Genomic DNA, 12,345 nt, shown 5'->3' with positions numbered 1-12,345 from the left:
ACATGACGATTTTTGGTTAAAGAAGACAACATCGATCATAAATTGGTACATCAAATGAAAGGTAGTCAAATTCGCATTACAAATTTTCGAAACATTAACAAAGATTTAAATAAGATGAGTTTTTTTAATGGTTAAATTTTCGAATTATATTGTATAAAATATATCTATAGGAAAATGATTTTCGCAAATTTTGTTTTTAGTTATTCTTTAATTTACTGCAGTAAGGTCACCTGACCATTGCAGCATATTTATTTCAGCATAGGTTTTCGCAATGAGGATAGCAGCAGAGCTTGCCTACACCGAAACGACAATCAATTCAAAAGTAAACTTGTACGTGGATAGTCAGGCGTCAAATAAGGCAGTTACCTCCAATAGGTTTTCATCCATAAACGTCCTTTGCAGTCGGGAAGCCATTGACAAGCTAGCCGCCGACAGAAAGCTGCATATCTATTGGCTGCCCGCCCACAAGGGAATAGAGGGTAATGAAATAGCAGATGAGACTGCCAAGAACGCCACCAGTCTGACTCTCGAACAGACAAACTACATTCGTAGACCACTTCAACACTTGAACAGCGAAACAGACGATAATATGATTAGGCACTTATTACCGGATTGCTTACGGGGCACATCCTGGTGGCTGCTCGTGTACTAAAAATTGGTATCACTAGCGTTGACAGGTGCAGGAGGTGTCGTAAGCGGGAGACCAGGGAAACCTTGGAGCATCCTAACTTTATTTCTAAGAATTCGCTCTCATAGACAAAATTTACAAAAAAGTACGCGAACGCTATTCCAGTAATAATTGGTTGTTTATTCGCAGGAATTTCCTAATAAAACAACATATTTTATATTTAAATAGGTTTAGTTTGTGAATTTCAACAATAAAAACCCACAAACAGTTTCCTTACTAGTTTAAATTTCATACAGCAACATGCGACCACATGTTTTTCGTACTGGCAAATTCTTACAAGTAAAAATTTATCAAGTAAAATCCAGTAAAAACTTGCAACTTCAACTGTCATTTTTCGCTCTCTCAATTTCTCCTTCTTTGCAAGTTTTTGCGTACGAAAACGCCAAAATATGAAAATTCGTAAAAACTTTTACTGGATTTTACTGGAAATGAGTAAACAAACGCAATTAATGTAACTCTTTGTTGATAAATAAATTCAAATTCATATTCAAATTCGACTCTACCAGCCGTCTTTACAAGAGATGTAAGACGAAAAAAATTCTAGTCATCTTTCTTAACATTCCGCATTTATCGACGACCTTTTTCTCAAATTTCGGTCCAGCATCACGACAATAAGAAGATGACCTCGCAGCAGAGCTTCTGTCATTTCCATGTAGCCAGTGTTTGTGTGTTTGCACTTACATATTTTATTCATATTCCCATCAGATCTGTTGCAAAGTCCTGGAACTGCCAAGCTCTTAATTTTTACACTTTCAGCAGTAGAGAGTGTGCCTGATAGTTCCAAGATGCTTTAAAAAAAAATCAACACTTTACATAAGAATCGATCAATCTCCAAAATGGGGCTCCCATACCTAAAAGTAAATATGAAAACCCTCTTCTTGAAGGAAAATAAAGTACCTATTCAAGTGAACTTGGGCATATGTAGATATGTGCATGTACATATGTAAAATTTCCATTGTAAATGCATATTCATTTACTTAGTCATATTTGCACCACATGTGCTCATCGCGGACGTCGAGTTCCCGTTACTCTGCGCCGCCACTGCTGCTGTTGGCAAGGCGGCGCGCGGCTTGTGTAAAAATAGCCACCCGTCATCCTCCATCCGCGTGTTCGCACAGCCACAACACAACGCCAAAAGTGGCGACTGCTTTAAAAATAATTAGCCGACAGTTAAATGCATGCCTTCTTATTTGGCTTCGCAGGAGTGCCAAAAGAATGTGCAACTCCAGCAGCCAGTAGAAAGACAAGCGTAATAAAAATAGGCATAGGACAATGATGGGGCTGGGAGAATTGTGGGAATGCGTCGCGCAGTTGTCGGTGGCGTTGGTGCAACTTTGAATGTCAACATTTTGTGCTGGATGCTATATGTATGGCATCAGCCGGACTGACACTGACATACATAATAAAAATTCGTGCATACATACATATGTATGTACATGATGCGTATATACATATGTATGTATTTATATGCATAAGTATACAGGGTGTTGCCAGGAAAAGGGCTGTTCCAATTGGCTCTGCAACAAAAAGTGAAGACGATGAGTGCGCATCCGAGTAGCGCAAACAATTGCAAGACATATGCGTGCAGCTGTTCATATTCTTGTTGTTGCAATCGCAGTTGTATTAGCTTCTTTGTTAATGGCGCTGCTGTCAGACTGCTTTCGGCTGCAACAATTAAAAGCGACACACAATGTGTACAGCCGCTGGCATCGAGCAGGGGGCAACGGACTGTTCGATTGATAGGTTCGTTCTAGCTGGCGGAACGGGCTGGGGATGGATGGCACGCGTGCGCACATATGCCGCCAGCTACAGGCTTCAATACCACGCACCGGATGAAAATATAATTCACTTAGCGCACCATTTATTGCTGCCTTGTTGTTGGTGCTTTGAATTTTGTTGGCAGATGCAGATGGTGCGCAGGGAGCAGGATTACTCTTGAAGAGGAGTAAAATTGAAAAATCATGTCAGAAAAAATAGCAACTGATTTTTTATTTAAAAAAGGCAACGAACTATTGAGCTGCAAGCGTGCAAGCGTCCGTTGTATTTGTTTCCTTAGGAATTCAGAAAAATTTCATAAAAGATACCTTGAGTACATATATGCTTTTGGATGTAAAAATACACAAAAACATGCATATGTACATTTTACATGTATGTATGTATGTATAGAAAGTAAAAATTTAAGGAGGACGACATGAATCCGCATATAACGCCGCGCCGTAGGTACTTATTCCGCCTTCGAACGCTGCAGACTTTCGGAAGCAATTATTTTAATGTCGCAGCCCCCCAACGATGTGCTGAGGATTGGTTATTGTTGCTGTTTTGTATACTGCTAGCGTATCTATGTATATAGACATTTTTATAAATCGAGTGAAAGAAAGCACATTTAGTGCTGCAACACCAAAATGGCTGCACATAGCAACAATATTTTCAAGCATTTTTCTCTCTGCTATTTCGTTGCCGTCGCGAGATTTGGAATTGGAACGCTTGTAACTATTTTTTTAATGGCTTTAACTTGTTCTATTTCTAGTTACCTACCCCCAATGAATTCGTAAATGGCACTTCTGCGGAACACCAACGGATTGCTGCACAAAGGTAAACTATCTATGTATGTTTTTGTATTTTACACACTGGAATACAAACATATACCGTCACCGCCGCGGTAAAAGCTGCTCACTCCATTTTTCGGTCAAAATTACTTTTTGATACTCACAGAATGGGGGAAAATATCTCAAGTAAAACTGAAGACGCCATTGAATTTAGAGGGCTTCAGTTAAGTAAGAGCAACTATCAGAACCTTTGTCGAAGAAAAGTTGCTTGGATACCACGCTCGAAATATTCTGACTAAAAGAGGGAGCATCAGGGTTTTTACACACTTCTAGTAAATTTTTTTTTAAGCATTTTTGAAGCACAGGTACATATGTGTAATTTTATAAGGACTAGTAGTTATACAGGCATGTTCTAAAATTCGAAAATTTTAAGTCCACTCGATTTCGAAAATTTTTTTTCGATGGTTTTTAACCCAAAAATTTACAAGTCTCGCATTAAAATGATTTATTTCATATCGTTGCTGCTTCCTTTACGGTTTTCAATTAGAATATTAACTCTTTTCATCAGATATACATAATTAAAAAATATTTGGCAAATCGAGTCGATTTCAAAGATTCGAATTTCAGATCATGCCCGATATAAAGATTTAGATCGTTTCGACGTATTTTCCAAATGTGCCTTCAATTAAGGTGTTTTTTGAATAAAAATTACGCCCAAGATCGCAGAGTATTTTATCTTTAAAGGTTAAGAGCGTGTCAGACGTTTCAATATATTTCGATGCAATAAATTTCGGAAAGGCTGTCAAATTGAGAAATCAGTTGCATGAGCAGTCACACCTCGCATGGAAAGTGTCTTTCGAAAGAGGTTTTTATTTCCGAACGGCGAATTGCAGGAAAAATTTCTGAAATCGCTTTTTGGCTGCTCACACAGCGAATGAGTTTCTGGCAATCTTTCTCGATACTAAAATGCAACCATGGGCGGTGGGGTTGTCGTTTGTTTGCTATTTCTCTTGTAAAAGCGAGAAAATATAGGTTATAATTAACATATTTGCCGTGAAAACCAAAATTTTACGATTAAGTATATTAAGCAAAATAATATATTTCAAGCATTTTTGATATTTAATTCAACAATATTTTTTATCATTTTACACAAATTCACGATCAGGGCCACACGGCAACACTCGATTAGTTTGACAGCACTTGCAGAAGAAATAAAAATTGCTAGTGCAGCACGAGCAAGTTGAAATATATTTCCGAAATCGATTTTCGCTCTTGCAATTGCAGTCCCACCTTGCAACTTTTATTTCTGAAACTGATTTCCGAAAGGTGACAGAAAGATCTTTCTGGCTGTTCACACATCGAAATAAAATTTCTCTTTCTCAATTTGACAGCGAATTGCGTGCGAAAGACGGAAATATTGCCACGTCTGACAGGCTCTTTAGTATATTCTGAAAGCACACCTCTTGCTAAGGTATCAAAGTATTCGTAATTGTTTGTAGAATACAATACATACTTAAAAAGTTCCTAAAATTAAATGCTTCGAAACTTATACGCGATAAACACAAAATTTTGAAAACTGTGAAATGTGGAGTTACAGACTTTGAGCATTTCGTTATTTTTAATACACACTTTTCTTACCTACTACATATGAAGTATACACATAAGTGCTAAATGCCCCCCTTAAAAATTACATAAAAAATTCACTTGTTTTCATTATTTTTTTTTTTAATTTAAACACCTATAATTCAAAAGTTATGCAGCAAATTGATAAATTTTTTTTAGGCTTCAAGTATACGTCAATGAATTATATCCAAAAGCAACCAGCTTTATAAAATTTAAGGTAAAACACATTTCAAAAAAACAGACTACTATATGCTATAGTTAGTTCGATGAGTGCATGAAATTTCGGCGTGTTGGATTAAGTGCAATTTTTTTCAATAAAACTCAACATAATGGTTGGTCCATATAGTGTTTTTTCTAATCAAATGTTATTTTAAATTTGATTTTTTAAACAGGTAGCAATCCTACTAAATGAAGTTGAAAATCAAGCGCTTTCAAAGCCATTTGGATGATACCCTAAGCGTAGTAATTCTTTGAAATTAATTGAATTATATTTTTGACAGGTGGCAAACCACCAAACCAATTTAACCTATTATATGCAATGAATTTAATTTTTAAACAGGTGGCAGTCCTGTTAATATTGTTATACATACATATTTCAGTTACCTAATTCCCTTGAATTAAAGTTGAATTTAATTTTTAAACAGATGGTAATCCTCCCACATGTTGTTTAGAAACAAAGCCTTTTCAAAACCATCTCGATTGATACCCATTTTTTTGGTAATTCATTTAAATTTGTGTTTTGTTTGTGCTTTGACGTGACAAATTTTTCGCCAAACACTATTTTTTGCTAGTAGCACATATGTAATTAAATTTTTTATTTAATTTGCTCAGTTCTTCTCTTCAACGTTTCACGTTTTCATAACCTCTTTTTTCCATCTGCATAAGAAATTTAAGGTTATAAAGTTGTTTGAACCGATTTACTTGCATATTCGCTTTACGGTTTCACCGAAGCACCATATGCGAAATTGGGCATACGGATTGCATATATGTATGTATGTATATGTCAGGAATATATGGAGCAGAATGCAATATTTTGCTGGAGTGACAAAAACAACAACAAATCATAAATCAACGTTTTTAATCCTGGCCGTGCTTGGTTAGTCGAATTGACTAATAACAATCGTGTTTCGCTTCGTGCCTCTCTCTGAAGTAATTTTACATATTATATGTAATAGGGAAAAGAAATGTATTTACATATGTATTTGATATTTTGTTAATACCCAGTAGAACTTGGGAGCATCGTATGATTGCTCGGTGAGTACTCCCTGGGGAGTATACGAATACTCCCCATTGCTCCCTATGCTTCTGTGTATAAGCATGTAATTTTGTATACTCCCTTTAACATTGGATGCCCTAGGAGGGGGAGTAATCCCTTTTACCTCCTAAATCGAGCAATCGGGGAGCACACACAGAATTATCATCCCACAAACCTTCTAATGGAGCAATACGGGAGTACTCCCATAGTTACCTCCCAGAAACCTCCCAAAAAGACAACAAGGGAGTGCAAATAGAAAACATCCCGTATACCTCCCGAACGAGCAATAAGGGAGTGCTCCCATAAGAGGCATCCCGAAAGCCTCCTATAGGAGTAATAAGAGAGCAATGATAACGAACATTTTAAATTAGCCAAATAGATTTTGCTATTTATTAAATTTTTTATTTAACTTCTTAATCACGTGCATTTGTGCTAATTTTACAAGATCTTAACAGATATAAGTACGAGATCAGATAAAACATAAATGATACGTCTTACATAATTGCTTAATTTTAGAATTATATTGCAGAGAAATCATATGAAAGTAAAACGTAATAATAACAAAACGGTAAGATAAGATATGCACATATAAGTATGTACTCGTATATGATTTCCTGGTTGTCAAGGATGCTTGCCTGGTCAGGAATCCACCAAGCGGGGAAATTGTGAAGGTGACTTTNCGAGTAATAACGGAGTACAAAACCGACAAATCTCGTTTATTGCTCCCAAGTCATGCCTCAGGGAGCATTCTTTAATTGCTCGCTTAGGAGATCTCTCATTACGCTCCTAAGCGAGTAATAAAGGAGTACAAAAGCGACAAATCTCCCTCATTGCTCAGAAATCAGGTTAAGGGGAGTACACTTTTATTCCTCACATAGGGAGATCTCCCTTCAAGTTCTAGTGGGTATGTTTAAAAAAAAAAATAAAAAGAACCAAAAATACAAAATGTATTTGCCTTTTTCACTTTTCTTCGTTTCTTATTTAAAGTCGGAGTTAGTGTTGGTCGTTTCGGCTAACAAGCCCGCCGACAGGGTCAAAAGAGCGAAGCACGTTTACACCAATTCCGTCTACCTCAAACAATATTTTCGCAATTTAAATGCTCGCTCCGAGTTGTAAATAGGCCAGAATCAACAGCAACCACCATGTTTTGACCAAAAAAAAATTACTTTTTTCCGATCTATTCGAAAAAGTCTTATTATGGTCCGATTACCTTAAAATTTGGCACGTAGGTAGATTAGCATATAGGATCCTTTTTTCCGGGAAGTGGACAAGGGAACGATTTATTCGAAAAGATCGTATTTATGATCTGGTTTGCTTAAAATTTTGTACGTAGGTAGCTTTTTGCCAGGATAAGCTTTTAGAATCCTGTTCTCCAATTTTCATGCAATTTCGAATTTAAATAGCTTTGAGCAATCACCATATCAAGGGGCGAATTTCTTACTAGGCAAGTTTTTTTTTTGCGACAATCAGAAATAACGGATACAGCTAAAATATAATAATAATATATAATATATCTATCTGTCTATGAGTGACCAAACGGCTGAACCGAATTCAATTCTTTCTCGAATTCTATAAAAAGTACTTTTTTGGACATTCTGTGCGGAAGGTTTTTCGAAAAAAAAACTCGAAACTTTTTGTTATTGCAGCCACAAAATGAGATGTCACAATTTCACAATTTCATAGAGTTTTCCGTGCATTGTATGTCAATAAACTACCAAACAGCTAGAACGATTTCGTTCATATTTGGAACATATATAGGTACTTTGGAAAGAAATATTTCTACTAAAATTTGCTCGCTAGGTGGCGTTGGGGTCAGGATATTCCTAAAAATTGTATTTACTTGGCGATTTGGCTCATATTTAGAACATATGTATGTTAGCAAATTGAAAAGGAATATTTGGACTGAAAAATTGCACGATATCTACTATATATTTGTCGAAGTACATAGGTTGCAGACTAAACCGACGGACAGAATCGAACGAAATTCTGATAGAGTGTTGCCATGACACCCGGGCGAATAAGACGGATCCGACAAGGGGGCGCGGCACCTCCCATAGGAGTTAAATTTTTTATCAGCTGTAACTTCAGAACCATAACTCACATGAACTTGAAATTTGGTATGCAGGCATAGCTATGGATAGCTGTTAACTTTGGATTACGATTACTAATCAAAACGATTACATAGGTTCGGTAATCGTTATGAATAATTCAATTAGTGTTTTCAACCGAGGAATTAGTAATCAATTATAATTAGAATTAATCAGAAAACAATCATGATTATTTGTCATTAAAAAAATAATCAATAACAATCAAAAATAATCAAAAAAAGTAGTTGATTAAATTTGGTGATTACTTTTGATTATTTTTGATTTTTTAATTATATTTAATTATTTGTTCGATTTCATTGTAAAGAAACATACTTGTTTGTTTTCTGATTGTATGACATGCTTAAAGTAGTGGAATACACATGCATACCCTCCAAAAATGCAAATATCCGCAACATCCCTGTTATCTATGGTCATTTGAAAGAACAACGTAACACCGTACACACACACACACAGCTACATACATATGTTTGTCGACAAAACATATTTCTCCGTCTGAGCAATACATTTTATTTAAAATAATTTACATAATTATAAATAATCGAAAAAATTATAATTTTATTGTAAAATTAATCCCATTCGCTTTTTTGATAATTTTCGATTTTTTTCTTCCAATTGGCTAAAAATTTGATTATTTTTTGATTATTTTTAATGGTAATCGGTAATTATTACAATTTATAATCATTACTTAACAGCTATAAATAAATGAGTTTGTAAAAGGGGGCGTGGCACTTCCCATAGACGTGGAATTTTTTATCAGCTATAACTTGGGATCCATAAGCCCCACGAACTTCAAACTTGGTATGAGGCACCGCTTTGGTAGGTGCTTATTTATGGTAATAAAGTGAGTTTTATGGTATAAAAGTGAGTTTATAAAAGGGGGCGTGAACATCCGATAGTCGTGAAAGTCACATGAACTTTAAATTTGGTATGCAGACATATATATGGGAGGTGTTTAAAATAAAGTATATAAAAATGTGTTTGTAAAAGGGAGATAAATATGTATTCAACTATTAGACCCCTCGGATATTTAAAACTGTGTTTTTTTTTTTGAAACTTTAAAGTCTTTAGACCATTTTGAAATAGAAATTTTAAATAATTTTATCGATCCCGCGATGCTGTTAAACGAAACATGTGCTTGTATAATGAATAAAACTACTTCTGAAATAAGCATTCTACCGGAAAAGTGCCGTTATACTAAAACAGCTAAGCGAATAGGAAGCTAAACGGAATCTACCATAGTAGACTAATTTTAATTTAAAAATTCTATCGTTACCTTAATCCACCCCTATATTAGTAATGGAACAAGATTTTTAGTATAGAAATTGGTGATCAATATATAGTAGTTGAAGAAAATAGTTTTTCTCCTCTAATTTGTGCTTAACTGAATATTTGTATTACTGTTTTGAATTTTGATTTGTTTACCGCGAACGATGTCGGGTGCTCTGCTAGTATGTATTATATAAAAACATTTATACATACATACATAATAACAGTCGTTTCACAAAAGAAGAGGAATTTACTCAACAACAACAATAACCATAACAGGAACATTGGTAAAATGTAACAACCAGAGTCATTCCCCTGCAGCAATAAGGCGGCCAATTTTACGTAAAGGACTAGTACTTCTCTGGTTAAAATTTGACTGCATCGAAATATCAGCCTTCGACCAGTCCCCAAGGAACGGGCCTAGACATAGATGAAAAGTACAGTTTGGCAGTGACAGTGTGGTGTTGTCTTGCAATTCAATAAAAAAATTTAAAGAACACCACCCTGTAAACGTCCCAATCGCTTGGTCTGGCCTTGATACAACGTGAACATTTGAGCACACATTTACATGCGTGGCTGTAGCTCAGTGCGCATAGATGCATGGTTATAAAACGATACAATTTATTTTTTTTGTGTTTCCGAATTGTGAAAAAACATCTGCGAAGTGCAGAACGCAATCTTACTCCAACGAAAAAAATCTTCAAAATTGGACTAGTCCAGGACTATCTTACGATCAGTGTTGATTGGACCGGTCCTTTTCCAATGACACGCCAATGCTAAAAATGGCATTTGAAACCATTGGCAGGGGAATTATGAGGGACTAGTGCTGGTAACTATAGGGACTATCTGAATTGCTACAGGGTCAGCACTGAATGCCTCCTAAGAATATGGGCACACACACGCAGATGCATGCACAGACCTCATGTTCACAAAGTACCCAAAGGGAGGACAGGCAAACTCGTTGCTTAACTGGTTTGTAGGCGCTTTTGGCCCAGAAACCGAAATGAGAGCAACACTGCGGCACACACGGCGCTGATAGTAAGAGATAACGACTTGGTGAACCGCAAAAACGCAACCTTAACCCACAACGGAAGGCAACGCAACTTGAACGAACGCACATCCACATGTTCACACAATTTGCTTCTAATAAAAGTAAAACGAAAATGTTGGCAATATTTTGAGGCGAGCCTTTTTTGCCCGAAGATGGATTTCGTGTTGTGAAGTAGACACCATGCAACAACAATAAGGCGAACAGCAGCTAAGCAAGCTAATGAGCATATTGACGATGATGGCGAGGGCGCAGATGAAGAACGTAACCTGGCAATGGCTGCAGTGTAAGAGGCTTTGAGGTCGAAACCTGACCTATGTCAAGCAAAATTTCGGTGACTAGCGCATATCACAAGAGGACAGAAGCACAAAGAAAGTGTACTTACATACTTGTGCAAAAATGTTTGTATGCATGCATGTGTGTAAGAAATAGGCGCCAAATACGAGCTGTTATGTAAGAATTAGCTCACGAAGTCGAAAGAGAAGGGAAAGGAATGGAGTTGCATACACATGCTCCAATTGCGTTTGAGAAGCTTAGTTAGGGGTACTGTATTTGATATTAAAGCACATACGTTCACATGCACATGTATGATTTTTTCAAAAAAAAGTTTAGTTAAGAGTAACTCAGTAAATGCATTTCATACATACTCACATACATAGGTTAGGCATTGCACAGGCTAGCGATGGTTGCTCCCTTAAAAACCTGATTTAGCAAATTGGAATAGGCATTCGGTACCTATGTATCTACTAAAATTCCTGAAAAATTAATGGGAAAATTCCATCACATAAATTTTCCGACAAAAACGGTATTCTGTTTCTTTAATGTTAACGTATATGTATTACTAGCGCTAACTTTGAATCTCCATAAGTTTTCTGGCTTACTTAGTCTTTAGGGGTACTTTAAATTAAAACTTGTTTTTTTGAGGTAAAGAAATCTCAAATTTGCATTTCATCCCGTGTTCCATTAAGAAACTAATAAGCGATTTTCGAAGGTACTAAGGCACTAAGTAGTGTTGGCACTAATCGATTGATTTTTACTAAGCAAACAAAAGTTTTAAAAATCTACATCACATAAATTTTCTGAGAAAATTGCTCTTTCCAATCTTCTTTGTGTTATCGCATATTACTAGAGCTAACTTCGAATTTCCATATATCCTTTTGATTTACTTTGGCGCTTAGGGTTATTTTTTACAAATACATACTGGCTTTTTGAGAAAAATTTAAATTTGTTCTTGGCTTTTCATGGAAATTTATAGATATTCTAAAATATGCATGCCATCAATAAAAGTAAATCTCGGTGTGTCAGAAAAAAACAGGCTGTATATAATTTAATATACCTAGGTATTTAATAAAAATAACATAAGCTTTGGAAGGGGGACCATAAATAAAAAATTTTTTATACATATTTTTTCTCCTGTGGATAACAAAATTTTTGTGAGAAGTTTTTTCTCTTTCACTGAACATTATTGTCATCCATACTTCGTATATCCTTTCTCCTTTTATATACATACATATTTTTTTGTACACAAGCACTTCACAAAATATGGCGACAAGAAGTACTATGTACATACATACATGTAAATAAGTACATAGTATGTATGTAGATTTCACAATTGCACTTTCGTCTTGTTATTTATTCATTACTTTCACCTTACTTTATTCGGCTTGATTATCTTTCGATTTCAAATTTTTATTATTTTTTCTTCTATTATTTGCCGGTGTTATGTTTACACAAATACATTCGTAAATATGTATGCACATAAATAAATGTACATATAGCTACAAGTATTTAAATAAATACATATATATATA

At 35.5% G+C, this 12,345-nt stretch overlaps 1 long non-coding RNA gene across 1 annotated transcript; it reads left to right on the top strand.

The window, feature by feature from the left end:
- The first annotated feature begins 6,929 nt into the window (after positions 1-6,929).
- LOC108373783 (uncharacterized) lies at positions 6,930-12,076 on the top strand. The gene is made up of 3 exons (XR_001848993.1): positions 6,930-7,016; positions 8,170-8,171; positions 12,064-12,076. It is a non-coding gene; the product is annotated as an uncharacterized LOC108373783 (long non-coding RNA).
- The last annotated feature ends 269 nt before the right edge of the window (positions 12,077-12,345 follow it).

The sequence above is a fragment of the Rhagoletis zephyria genome, unplaced genomic scaffold (genome assembly GCF_001687245.7).
Source record: "Rhagoletis zephyria isolate East Lansing unplaced genomic scaffold, Rhagoletis_zephyria_1.1 Rzeph_scaffold_07026, whole genome shotgun sequence".
Lineage (NCBI taxonomy): Eukaryota > Metazoa > Arthropoda > Insecta > Diptera > Tephritidae > Rhagoletis > Rhagoletis zephyria.
The sequence above is the reverse complement of the archived record's forward strand: the minus strand, read 5'-3'. Positions and strand labels throughout refer to the sequence as shown.